The following is a 13,401-nucleotide window of genomic DNA, read 5'->3' on the forward strand; positions in this document are numbered from 1 at the left end:
ATACAAACAAACTATGACGAGCCCCGACTCTGCTAAATGGCAAGAGGCCATGAGATCTGAGATGGACTCCATGTCTGAAAATCAAGTTTGAGACTTGGTGAATTTGCCCGAGGGTTACACACCCATTGGTTGCAAATGGATCTTCAAATTAAAGACAGACAAGGATGGAAATGTATCGATATACAAGGCTAGACTGGTGGCAAAAGGTTATAGACAAATCCACGGGATTGACTATGATGAAACTTTTTCACTGGTTGCAATGCTAAAGTCTGTCCGGAGTATCCTAGCGATTGTTGCATATTACGATTATGAAATATGGCAAATAGATGTCAAAACCGTCTTCCTAAATGAAATTTTGGAAGAAACTGTGTACATGACACCGCCAGAAGGTTTTGTTGAATTATGGAATAAAGCAAGCAATTCACAGTCGCAGTTTCCCCCATCTTCTTCTTCTTCACCCTTCTATAGCAACAAAATAAAAAGAGGGGGAAACAGAGAAATTCAAATTAATCTGTTTCGTTTTTTTCCCTGATTTGATTTTGATCCCCTCTCTCTAACTTTTCTTCTTCCATTAAAATCCATGGCTTTTAGAGTAGTTCTTCCTCAAAATGGTACGTCTTTATCTCTCTTTTCATCCCCTTCTCTCAATTTCTGATTTTTCAATTTGATGTTGGTTTTGTTTATGTTGAATAAACCCAGAAGAATTTTAATGATTTCTGGGTTGTTTTTCTGTAATTTTTTTATCTGGGTTTTTCTGATTCGTGTTGAATGGATTCAATCGCCGCCTTTTGTATTTAGTATTTGAAATTTCTATCATCTTAAAATCGTTTTGTGTTCGAAAAAATTTCTGGGTAAACTTCATCTTTTCATTTTTCTAAAATAATTTTTCTAGGTTCGTGGATTTTAAACGATTCGATCGTCAATTGTCTGTTGTTTAATTGAATGTTTGGGATCTGCAACTCGTTTAATGTCGAATTGATTTTCTGGGTTCTATTAATTTTTGCCCCAAAAATCTAATCATCCTCTTAATTTTCTGGGTTTCATTATTTTATATTTTTCTTTTGATAAAATTCTTTATTATTTCTCTAAAACTAATATCCAAGAATTTTTTTTGCAGTTGAAGGTAATAATAATGGCGGAATCAAGCAAAAGAACGCAGCAGAAGGACAGGGCAGAAACAGAAAAGCTTTGAATGATATTGGTAATCCTGTTACAATTCGAGATGTTGAAGGCAAACTACAAAGACCCATTACAAGGTTTTCCCCAAATCAATTGAAATTTTGTATTATTATTTTTACAAATTGAATTCGATTTTGTATATTTTAATTTCTAAACCCTAAATTTATGCTACTTTGTTTACAGGAGTTTTGGGGCCAAATTACTTGCTAATGCACAGGCTGGTGGAGATAACAAGATCAAGAAGGTCTAATAATAACTTTTCATTAATTTTTGTGTGGGTGTTGAAAATTTTTATTGGAATGATATTGATTTTTGATGTTGTGCAGGCTGCCCCAGGAGTGGCAGGAAAGACAGTGGTGGTGCCGGTGGTGCCAAAGCCACCGACGAAGAGGGCGGTCCCGACTACGAAACCGAAATCAGTGGAAGTGATTGAGATAAGCCCTGATACAGAAGATAAGAAACAGGAGAAACCAGAGAAATTGGTGACTCAGAATGAAAGATCAGTTGGTTATAAGAAGAAGAAGAAGGTTCCTAGTATGACTGCTCTACTTACTGCTAGGAGCAAGGTTTATTTTTGGACTAATTTGCTGACATTTGAGACTTTGCTTTGAATGATAAATTTGTAAAAATACTGTTACATTGGATTCTGAATAAGCTGTTTTTGGTGGGATTATAGGCTGCTTGTGGTCTGACTACAAGCCAAAGGAACAAGTAGTTGACATTGATGCATCTGATGTTGATAATGAGTTAGCTGTGATTGAATATGTTGAAGATATCTACACTTTCTATAAGATAGCAGAGGTATAATTTTATTAAAACCCACTTTTAGAACTTTAGTTTAGTCATGGTTCTTGTTGGAAGTAGCAAGGGATTGATGAATTGCTCTTGTTTTTGGTGGTATAATGAGAGTCGGCCTTGTGACTACATGAATTCGCAACCCGAAATCAACGAAAAAATGAGGGCTATCTTAGTTGATTGGTTGATTGAAGTGCACAACAGATTTGAGCTTATGCCTGAGACCCTTTATCTGACCATTAACTTGGTTGATCGGTTTCTTTTGTCGAAATCTGTCCCAAGGAGAGAATTGCAGCTTCTGGGTATTGGTGCTATGTTGATTGCCTGCAAGTATGAGGAAATCTGGGCTCCTGAGGTACTTACTGCAGAAATTATATACTGTGCTGTTTAGCACTACTTAGTTTACTCCCCAGCATAGTTTTGAAACCCTGGATTAATTCTTGTAAATGTTTCAGGTTAATGACTTTGTGAGCATATCAGAAAGGGCATACAACAATGAACAAATTTTGAAAATGGAGAAGGCCATACTAGGCCAGCTAGAGTGGTACATAACTGTTCCTACCCCATATGTTTTCCTTTCGCGATACATCAAGGTCTCGATTCCTGATGGTGAAGTGAGTTATCTATCTCAGAACAAATGCTTGTATCTGTCCATTTTCTGGTAGAAATGTTCTGCTTATGGCAGATGGAGAACTTGGTCTACTTCCTATCTGAGCTTGCTCTGATGCACTATGGATCCATCTCCTTTTGCCCATCCATGGTAGCTGCCTCGGCTGTCTATGTTGCTCGGCTTTCCTTGTTCAAGGCACCTGGTTGGACCGAGACCCTCAGAACTCACACCGGGTTTTCAGAGTCACAACTCATGTAATTTCCTTGACATGTATAACTTATATATGCTCATATAACTGTGACTATATCATATCGATTGATGATTGACTTGAATTTTCGCGGTATTGTTGGGATTTTCAGGGATTGTGCAAAGATGCTGGCAAACCTGCACTCAGTAGCCCCTGGACACAAACTGCAGACTGTGTACAAGAAATACTCAAAGCCTGAGAAATGTGCTGTGGCTATGTGCTCACCACCCATGTCTCTCTTGGTTCTGTCCTCATCATAGCTTGGTGATGATCGGTTATGATTCTTTAGATTAACTTTTGTCATTGCTGATGACAGCATAGAAAACTTATCTAGTGTGATTTCTCTCTTATGTTGATGAAAATTATACAACTCATCAATATACGGAGTATAATGTAGTTCAATTTTACTGATTTGTATGGTCTAATAGTTGAGCAGTTTTTGATCACCTTAATTTTTGGAGTTTGCTCTCAAAGGTAAAAGTTATAAAAAAAATTAGACAAATTAAACATGATGTAACAACAGCTTAATTACAATCTGGTTTCAATATTAAAAAAAAAATTGGCAAATTAGAATCATGGAGCATTTTGCCTTCTATATTTCAAGTCTTTACTTTTTCAATTTGTTGAGAGCTTGGATATTAAACTGTGGGCTTTTTCAATTTGTTGAGAGCCAAAACCAGAAATGTGCCTCATTGAAAAAGATTGTACATCATACTCCCTCTATATAATATAGAACTTTATCAAAACTAATTTTGCCGGCATAAAATTGACATAAAATTGTACACACTGCCTCATCTTCATCGAAACGAATTTTTCACGTGTACATATTAGATAAATTAATATGGGTCCTGTGCAGTTGCATAGACTTTTTAATAGATAAGAGACGACATTTAATATTAACTTAAATTGAATGCTTGTACTTTTACGATTTCAATTAGGTACTTCAAAGTTACCTTTTTTTTAGTTAATACCTTAATGACTTGGCAAGTTGACATAATATTCATGTTAACACACTTGAGGTACCAAATTAACAAATCCTAGTTAGAAAAACATGTTGGGAAATTTTCTACATGAGAAAAGGAACTAAAATAGTAACATGAAAAATAGAACTAGTTTGAAAGCAGAGTCCTTATCAATAAGTCTAATCAATGAGGCAATAGTGGTAGTATTCTTGAGGCCACTATCAACAACTAAATTTATAAGCTTAATTTTCTACAAGTATACTTTTGTTATTATGATAATACTCTCTCCATGTGTGAGCATATTGCATAGAGATTTAAGGTTTAATAATTATTGAGAAGTGATGTTGATTGTACGATGTTTAATGTACTACATGTAATGATTCCTAATAGTTGCAAAACGAATTGTGCATTCTTCCTTTTTGAAGAAATATGCAAAACAATAACCACTACTCTTTTTTGCTGCAAACGAGGAGTTAGGCCCCGAGAAAAAAATAAATTAAAAAGTTAAAGCGGAATTATACTTGAAATAGCCAATCCAACAACATTATTATACAAAATACGGCCCAACAGTAGTGGAGAGACTTGAATCAACTCGATCTTGTTGTTCTGGATTACGCCTTGATTTGCTAGCCAATTGCTTTATTTAAACCTAATTCATTGCGTGTCTTAATTTTTTTTTTAAAAACAATCTTATATATTCTTCTAAAATTAAGGATTCATAAGAGAATGTGTTCCTCAATGTAAGGATTATTATTAGTCTTGACTAAAGTCTTATAAAGGATTTTAGGTCTTGTTGTATTCAACTAATCAAAATAGGAATCACTTAACGAAACTAATTACTTACTTATTCTCGAAAGTCAAAACCAAAAGAACGAAAAATTTATCCCTAATAAATGATACTCTACAATAGTGATTATGATGAAATTTTAGAATAAATTTATTTACATTGACTCAAACCCGAAGGCCAAAACTAGATAACCCGAACGACTCCCTTTTTTTATTGATAAAAATGCACTTTAATTAATAATCCCAACTATTGCCGATTTACTTCTAATAATTCCTACTTTTAATAATCCTAACTATGCCCTGACTTTGCCTCCAATAGTCCCAACCGGTCAACACCAAATCAACGGCTTGTTGTAATAGGTAACCAATACACGTGTCAACACGTGATTGGTTTATAATTAAAAAAAAGCTAAGGAAAAAAATATATATAATAAAAACAACTAAAACCCTAGCAACCACCACCTCCTCCCCTCTTGCCACGCAAAACGCCACGGCCAACCCCTATATTGTCCTCGTCGGCAAATGGCCGACCGTCTCCTCTATCCCACGAACACGGTCGGCCGACCACTCCCAACCCCTAAAACCACCCTAGCCGACCATTTTCGAGGGGTTAGGGAGGTGGCCGGCCGGTTTTCACAGTGGGGGTTGGCTGGGATTTCACGGTGGAGGTGGCTGAGATTGTTTTCTAATTTTTTTAATTTTTTTTATATTAGACCAATCATGTGCTGACATGGGGCATTTAAAAAAGAAAAAAAATTACCATTTCAGCAGGTATCCGGTTTTTGGGACTATTGGAGGCAAAATCTAAAATTATTAAGAAAATAAACCTTAAAAAATATACCTTTGTTGAAATTATTAAAAGTAAGGGAAATTATCAATGATACCCCCCAGGTTCGGGCTTTTCTCAATGATACACTTCATTAAACTTTCATTATCACCGGTACACTTAAACTTTTCCCTAAATACCTACCGTACCCTTTCCTTAAAAAAACATTAATTATGGTCGAAACCAATGAAACTCACCTTCCCTGCTAATCCCCTGTTCCACCATTCACACCAATATGCCTCCCTTGCTCCTCTCAATTACCCACGCAGCACCACTTCAAGCCCCAACAACGCCACCACCATTTCAACCACCATCCACCAAACACAACCAGCAGCTTGCCACCTCACCGCATCAAAAGCCCAACACCCACGCATTCCCACACCCAGACCACCTCCAATCACCACCACAACAACTACAACAGCAACAAACCACGCATCCCTTGCATCAACCTCAATTAATTATTGCCTAGAGCAAAGCCTCTAGCTTCGCAATTCCCCACTGCAACCGCTACTACCATCTCCAACCACCATCAACATCAATTAGAGAGAGATTGAAAGTGAGAAAAATCATAGAAAGATGGAAGATTTGGATGATTATTCCATAGAGCAATCAGCACTAACTTCCCCCATTAATCCAAACCCACCCCCCCTAAATATCGATCTTGCTGACCAACCCCATCCCCCGATTCCGACGTCGCTGACCTCCCCCATCCTCCGGTTCAAGTTGCGTCGAACTCCCTGCCCCGATTTCACGTCGAACCCAATGTCGGGTTTGGTTTGGTGGGTTTTCGAATGGTTTTGAGGTTAGCTTGGTTTGGGTTAATGGGGTTTTCGGGTTGGGTTGGCTGGTGGTTTTGAGTTTGGTGGGTAAGTTTTGGGTGGTGGTGGGGATGGTGGTGGATGAATTGGTGTAGCAGTGGTGGTTGAAGTGGATTCGGGGTAGGGTCGTGGTTTGGGGGTCGAGTTATATGTTGGTTGTTAAGTTGTGGGGGTTTTGAGGTTTGTGGTGGTGGTGGTGGTGGTGATGGTGTTGGTGTTGGGGTGGCGCCATAGTGTTGTTGGCCTAGGTGGTGGAAGGGGTTGGAGGAAGGTCCTAAAAGGAAGATGAAGGAGATATAAGGTTTTTTTTTTTTTTTAAAAAAAAAATAAGTTAAAAATAGTTAATTAAGTTTTTTTAAGTTAAAAAAAATTGAAAAAAGCCAAAACTAACGTTTTTTTAACGGAAAGGGTACGGTAGGTATTTAGGGAATAGTTTAGGTGTACCGGTGATAATGATGCGTTTCTTGATTAGTTTGGTCTTAGGTTTAAACAAGCTTCACTCGTTTGTTTTCGCCTAAGGGTTTTAAATCTGATTTCAAGGCTTCACTCACCTTAATCTCGTGATTTAAGGGTCTTTTAAGGATAGTTTGAATTAGCTTCACTCACTAATTAATCTAACCTCTCTTAAATCAGGTTTCACTCGCCTAATCTAAGGGTTTTTATGCTTAACTTCACTCGTCAAACACAAAGAAAATTTGGAAAAAGAACGTTCCAAATCAACAAGCAATAAAGCTAGGTTTAATCCAAAAATAATCTCTAATTAATTCGAAGTTTACAACCTATATTTATAGGCTAGACTAAACTATCCTAAACCCACTTGAAATAGAACTCTAATCCTAATCGAATTAGAAATCCAACTCTCCTTGGAGAACAAGGAAAAAAACTCCTTGATACTCAAGTTAAGACCCACGGATTTGACTAACTTAATCAAGTCAAGATAACTTTTATTTAGTTATTCAATCCTACTTAAACTCTAACTCCTCTAAACTTATTGACCAAGTTCCTTACGCAAGTTCCTTCAGACGCAAATTCCTTACACAAGTTCCTTCAGACGCAAGTCCTAATCCACTTAGTAACTTACTTTGCTAAAAGCAAGTCCTAATCAACTTAGGAACTTATTAACCTAAAACAATTCCTAAAGTAAATAGAAATCCTAAGTGCTTAAAACAAGAAAAACCCTTTCAAGTGAAAGGTAAAAACTTGTAAACCAAAATCTAATCTAAGAAACATTAAAGAAACGGACCAAGAAAGGAAACCTTGAATGCTCCCGCATCATACTCCCCCTCTTGAAAGCGAACTTGTCCTCAAGTTACATCATAGCAAGGAACGAGATCACTTGCACTAAGAGAAGCACAAACACCTTCACTGAGTAGCACTTGGAATGTATCATAGTTCTCCCCTTCAAGATTCTTCATATGATTCATAAAATTAATGTTTTGTTCCATCAAAGCAGCCATCTGTTCAAGCAAGTGAGTTTCCGTTGATTTACTCACCATATTTGCGCACAATCGGTAATCTTCCCTCGAATGTTTGTTGCTGTAGATTTTGCGTCACTTATCCAATGACCACGACATTTTACAGGCTATAATTTTAGTCCAATAGGAATCCAAACCAAAAAGAATCACCGAAAAAACGAATAGAAAATTCGCAGTAATTAAAAACTTTCGGTCGTTCCAGAACTTTCGTCCAGAAACAAAACGACCAAAGTTTGAAGCTCCCTTGGACTCGTTACTTAATCAAACGCAATGAATCTTTATAGGACAAAACTTTAAAGATATTATAACACAATAGAAGTCGAATCACCAAAAAATACCAAGTAGATAATTCGCAGTAAATTAAAACATCCAACTGATCCAGATCAGCGCCAAGAAGAACAAGAACCAAGAAACTAACACGAATTGATTCTTGATTGCTCAAGAACAAGGATATAACGACTCAATAATCACACCAACAGCTCTGATACCATATGATGCGTTTCTTGATTCATTTGCTCTTAGGTTTAAACAAGCTTCACTCGTTTGTTTTCGCCTAAGGGTTCTAAATCTGATTTCAAGGCTTCACTCACCTTAATCTCGTGACTTAGGGGTTTTTTGAGGACAGTTTGAATTAGCTTCACTCAATAATTAATCTAACCTCACTTAAATCAGGTTTCACTCGCCTAATCTAAGGGTTTTTATGTTTAACTTCACTCGTCAAACACAAAGAAAATTTGTAAAAAGAACGTTCCAAATCAACAAGCAATAAAGCTAGGTTTAATCCAAAAATAATCTCTAATTAATTCGAAGTTTACAACCTATATTTATAGGCTAGACTCAACTATCCTAAACCCACTTGAAATAGAACTCTAATCCTAATCGAATTAGAAATCCAACTCTCCTTGGAGAACAAGGAAAAAACTCCTTGATCCTCAAGTTAAGACCCACGGATTTGACTAACTTAATCAAGTCAAGATAACTTTGATTTAGTTATTCAATCCTACTCAAACTCTAACTCCTCTAAACTTATTGACCAAGTTCCTTACGCAAGTTCCTTCAGATGCAAGTCCTAATCCACTTAGGAACTTACTTTGCTAAAAGCAAGTCCTAATCAACTTAGGAACTTATTAACCTAAAACAATTCCTAAAGTAAATAGAAATCCTAAGTGCTTAAAACAAGAAAAACCCTTTCAAGTGAAAGGTAAAAACTTGTAAGCCAAAATCTAATCTAAGAAACATTAAAGAAAGGACCAAGAAAGGAAACCTTGAATGCTCCCGTATCAGATAATGAAAGTTTAATAAAGTGTATCATTGAGAAAAGCCCGAACCTAGGGGTATCATTGATAATTTCCCTAAAAGTAAATCGACAATAAATGAAATTATTAAAGAATATTTTTTTTTTCATGCACGCTTCGAATCCTGAGTCCCTGACTCCTTGAAGGTTAAGTTCAAAAACCCTAGGGATGTCAGTTGGGCGGGTCTAGTAGGAGACCCGCCCCATCCCTGCCCTGATGGGGCCGGGATGGATCTAGCTTTGGCGGGTCGCGAGGCGGGAATGGGTCTAAAATCCATACCCGCCATGGGTAATGGGGCGGGGGTGGTTTTTATGTAATACTAGCCCCGCCCCGCCCCACCCCGCCTAACCCACCCCGTACCCGCCCCGCCCCGCTTGACCTACCCCATACCCGCTTTATACTCACCCCATACCTGCGTAAGACCTGACCCATAGCATACATGTGATAATAATGCGATAAAAAAAATATTACTACACCTAATGTCCTAATGAAATCTCTAGAAGACTAGAACCCAGTAACCCACTTACCCACCCTCATTCTCAAAACAAAAACCCTAGCCTACTCTCTCAGTCGTCTCTCCCCTCACCTCTCTCCTCTCAAGCGCTGAATCTACTTCCTCACACCCCTCTCTTCGATCCTTCTTCTTCAACCTCGTGTGCAATCGGATCAGTTTCGACTAAATGGGTATATTTCTCGTCAATTTATGTTGGGTTTTGTAGTGACCCTCACTACACGGAAAGAAACCCGCCAAGACCAGCCCCTATAATAAATGCAATTAACAAGCAAAACTTAATTAAAACACAAGAAAGGATAAAAGATTATACCTTTGACGCGTGCTTCGCTCAACTATGTGCTCTTACTTGAACCCCGAAAATACGAGGTCTCCAACGGGATCGTACCCTCGAACCCGACCCGAGCGTCCTAAGTCTCGAAGTTTAGTCGAGACCCGGACAATAAAAACTTGGAGTTTTACGAACTTAGAGGTTTTCTCACCTAATGGGAGATTCCTCATTGAGGTCTACTCAAGTGAATTCCCAAATGCCCAACCATTGGGTATTTATAGAGAAAATCAACTTGTTATCCCATTCATGATCAATGTGGGACAATTGCATTTTCCTACTAATTTATTTTAATCAAAAACAAATTAATAAACAATGCAATCAATGAGTTACAAGTGGCACATGGAGAGGAGAGGGTAGGTGAGGACCATTCCAAGAGGGGGGGACCACGACCTTGGTGCCCAAGGCAATGCTCACAACTCTTGGTCCCCACTTTGCTCAAACCGGTTCTTCCATGTGGCTGCTAGGAACAGCTGGCTGCTAGCAAGCCTTGGCTCCCAAGGCAGCCTTGCTGGCGCCTGGCGCCTAGGCGTGCTAGCAAGCCAGCTAATACTCACATGCGCACAGCCAGCAAGCTACGCACACCATGCGAGCTGCTGCTGTGCCATGCCTTGTGCTGGGTGCTGCCTAGCAAGGCTGCTAGTCCACGCCAATGTTATCCTCGCAATATGCCTAGCCCAGCTCTCGCATGCACAGCACGCATTGCTAGCAAGGCCCAGCCCTGCGATGCTGTGTGCTTGCGAGAGGCTGGCTGCTGGTCGCGCGCCATTGCCTAGCATCGTGCAAGGCTGCCAGTGCCTAGAACCACGCATAGCCTTGCATCCTAAGCACGCTGCTATGCGATACTTGATGCGTGGCTGCGATGGCTTGGCGCTGCTATTGCCAAGCGTGCTAGCAAGGCTGCCATCGCCCAGCGCCACGCATAGCATAGCATGCTGCTACGTGATGGTGCGTGGCTGCGATGGCTAGGCTAGTGGTGCCAGCCCACGCCTTGCACCAGCGCGAAGCATGCATAAGCCTAGCACGCCTAGCTTGCTAGGCTTGCGATGGGTCTTGCCTAGCCTAGCACTCACATGGCTAGGCCAATGCGAGGTTACGGCTAGGCTTGTACTTGTAACTCGATTGATTTTGCGTCTCGTCGAATTCTAAATTTGACTCGACTTGCGACGCTCGATCTCGAAGCTCCAAGCTCGATATCCAACGTCTTTGTTCGTAAAACTCCGATGAATCATCAAAATCCTTCGGATTGATTCGTCGTCTCGGATCAGTTGTTCGATTGGGTTTGACCCAAAGGGTTCAGTCAAGATTAAGCTGTAATATTAATTGTACATTAATAATACTGATCGGAAGCGGCCTCCACCTAGACATTCCGATCACTTGACCTTACTGAAGAATTAGCTTTCCAATAATTCAGAACCCTCTATCGGAATATTACACTTGTTGGAAGGACACCATTCCTTTCAATCTCCCACTTGTCCTTCCGGACAAGTGTGTATATAGTGTATAGCCCATTTCCTATGTCGCTAAATGTCTCTTCGTGAACTATAAGGTAAGATTCATCATCATCCTTATTACGTTCAAAAGTGTTTCTCGATCTCCGAGTTCGACTGTCAATAAGCAGATGATTTCTAAAATCCATCTCAGCCATGCATTTTCACAGTCTCGCTCTTCGAGCGGCCTTGTAAACAACAAAGACATATTCCCTATTGTTAATAAGGGGACATTCCCTGTCTTGCATTGTAAGTTTCTCTTACTAAGAGGATCTAATCTCCTGAGTGTTCCCGTTATGATCCCCATTTACGGCAGACGTTAGGCAACATCAATCAGACTAGCACTCAAACAAGAAAACTTCACAATACTCATGGTCGAGGAAACGAGTTCTGATAGCTATAATGAGAAATGTACTTATGACAATTTTGAATCTCTTAAAGTACTCTCATAGGTCGATCCAGTGCAGTTCCAAACTTGCACCTGTGCAAATGATTCATGACCACCATGTCCTTGCAGCACAAGAAACGGTGCTGTAAATCATACTACATACTAATCTCTGGTGGTCATTAATCGTCCATCAGTTAGATGACCTCGATTAGGGATAATTTTCGATTTAAATATTCAATGTTCACTTAACAGGTGTTTCTTTATCCAAGACATGGTCTTGATACCCTATTTTGAATATTTCCATAAATCGAATGGGCTCATTATTTAATTCTAAACCACAATTAAATAGTTCGTGGAATTTTATTAGTAAAATTTTATTCCACTATGAAACTTCCAAACGTTTCATCTTATGATAAATGGCTTTATTCAAATGTTTCAAGAGTAATGCTCTTCACTAAACATTTATAGAAATCACACCCATATCTAATATGCTTGATTTCTTTCATACAATTGCGAATGTTGTCGTTCACTTATTGCATAGGTTTAGCCACTATTACTTTGCAAATCTTAGAATCTTCATTATCAATATAATAAGATAACAAGATTTTGAGAGTGTTATGGGTCATATGTGATTTAGGATTTATTTTCCAAGTGATGGCTCCCACTCATTTTCATGACTTGAGATCTTTCAACTTGACAACCTACAATCAACGTTCGACAACGAACTTTCCATTGAACACTTTCCTTTCATTGCCTTACAGGCAACAATATTCTCAACGTATATTTCAGTAGACATTCTAAAGTTGCTTTGCTCGGATTTTATTCCGAACGACTCACAAAGATTTTGGGAGGCCCTAATCACTTGTGATTATGGAAATTTACCTTAAATTTCCGCACATTATACATGGATCCGTGTCCATGTTACCATTCTAAAGCCACGACGCATTCTAGCTGGTGCTTATAAACGACCTCTTATTAAGGATCTAATCCTTTCTAAGGATGTGCTTGCAACATCAATTCTCAAATTGAAATTGTTTCTATGCGTCAAGAACTTATCCCCTTTTACTCATCAAAGTACTTTGGATTTTCTTGACCATAATCTAACGACACATTACTTAGATTTAACTTGATTGGTATTTTATACTTCTCATGCTCTAAGCATGTAAGTTGAGTGGCGACTCCATATCATAGCATACATGATGGTTTCAATCGCAGAATTGTTCCCAATATGTTCCATTCATGTGACCTTTTAGCTCATTCAGTTTCACTGAGTCTTGCTAAACTGCTTGCTATGTGATGCGGTTGAAAGTCTCTACCAGAGTCTTTCTTGTTTGACTTAGTATTTGCCCAGATTATACTTAGTTTAAATATTTACTTAGTTTTATACATATGGGTCGAAAGCCTTTTAAGTCCTTCATGTTTAACATGGTAAATTCCCTTACTCGTTTAAACATTTCATTAAGTCTATCCAATAGATCTTAATTCCCATACGTACTAAGTGTCGCATTTTCTTGGTCCATTGTTGAAAATCCTTTCAAATCTAAGCATTTAGCATTTGATAGTCATTTCACAATAGAGTTCACAAACTTCTTGTTGGACCATACAAGATTGACTCTTGCTCCCACTAAACTTCTTGTTTATAAGAATTTCTATGATTCTCCTTTAGTCAAACCTTTTATTGACTTTCTGAG

At 38.6% G+C, this 13,401-nt stretch overlaps 1 pseudogene; it reads left to right on the forward strand.

The window, feature by feature from the left end:
- The first annotated feature begins 316 nt into the window (after nt 1–316).
- Nucleotides 317–3,283, forward strand: LOC110688654 (annotated as a pseudogene).
- The last annotated feature ends 10,118 nt before the right edge of the window (nt 3,284–13,401 follow it).

The sequence above is a fragment of the Chenopodium quinoa genome, unplaced genomic scaffold (assembly GCF_001683475.1).
Source record: "Chenopodium quinoa cultivar QQ74 unplaced genomic scaffold, ASM168347v1, whole genome shotgun sequence".
NCBI classification, from domain to species: domain Eukaryota; kingdom Viridiplantae; phylum Streptophyta; class Magnoliopsida; order Caryophyllales; family Amaranthaceae; genus Chenopodium; species Chenopodium quinoa.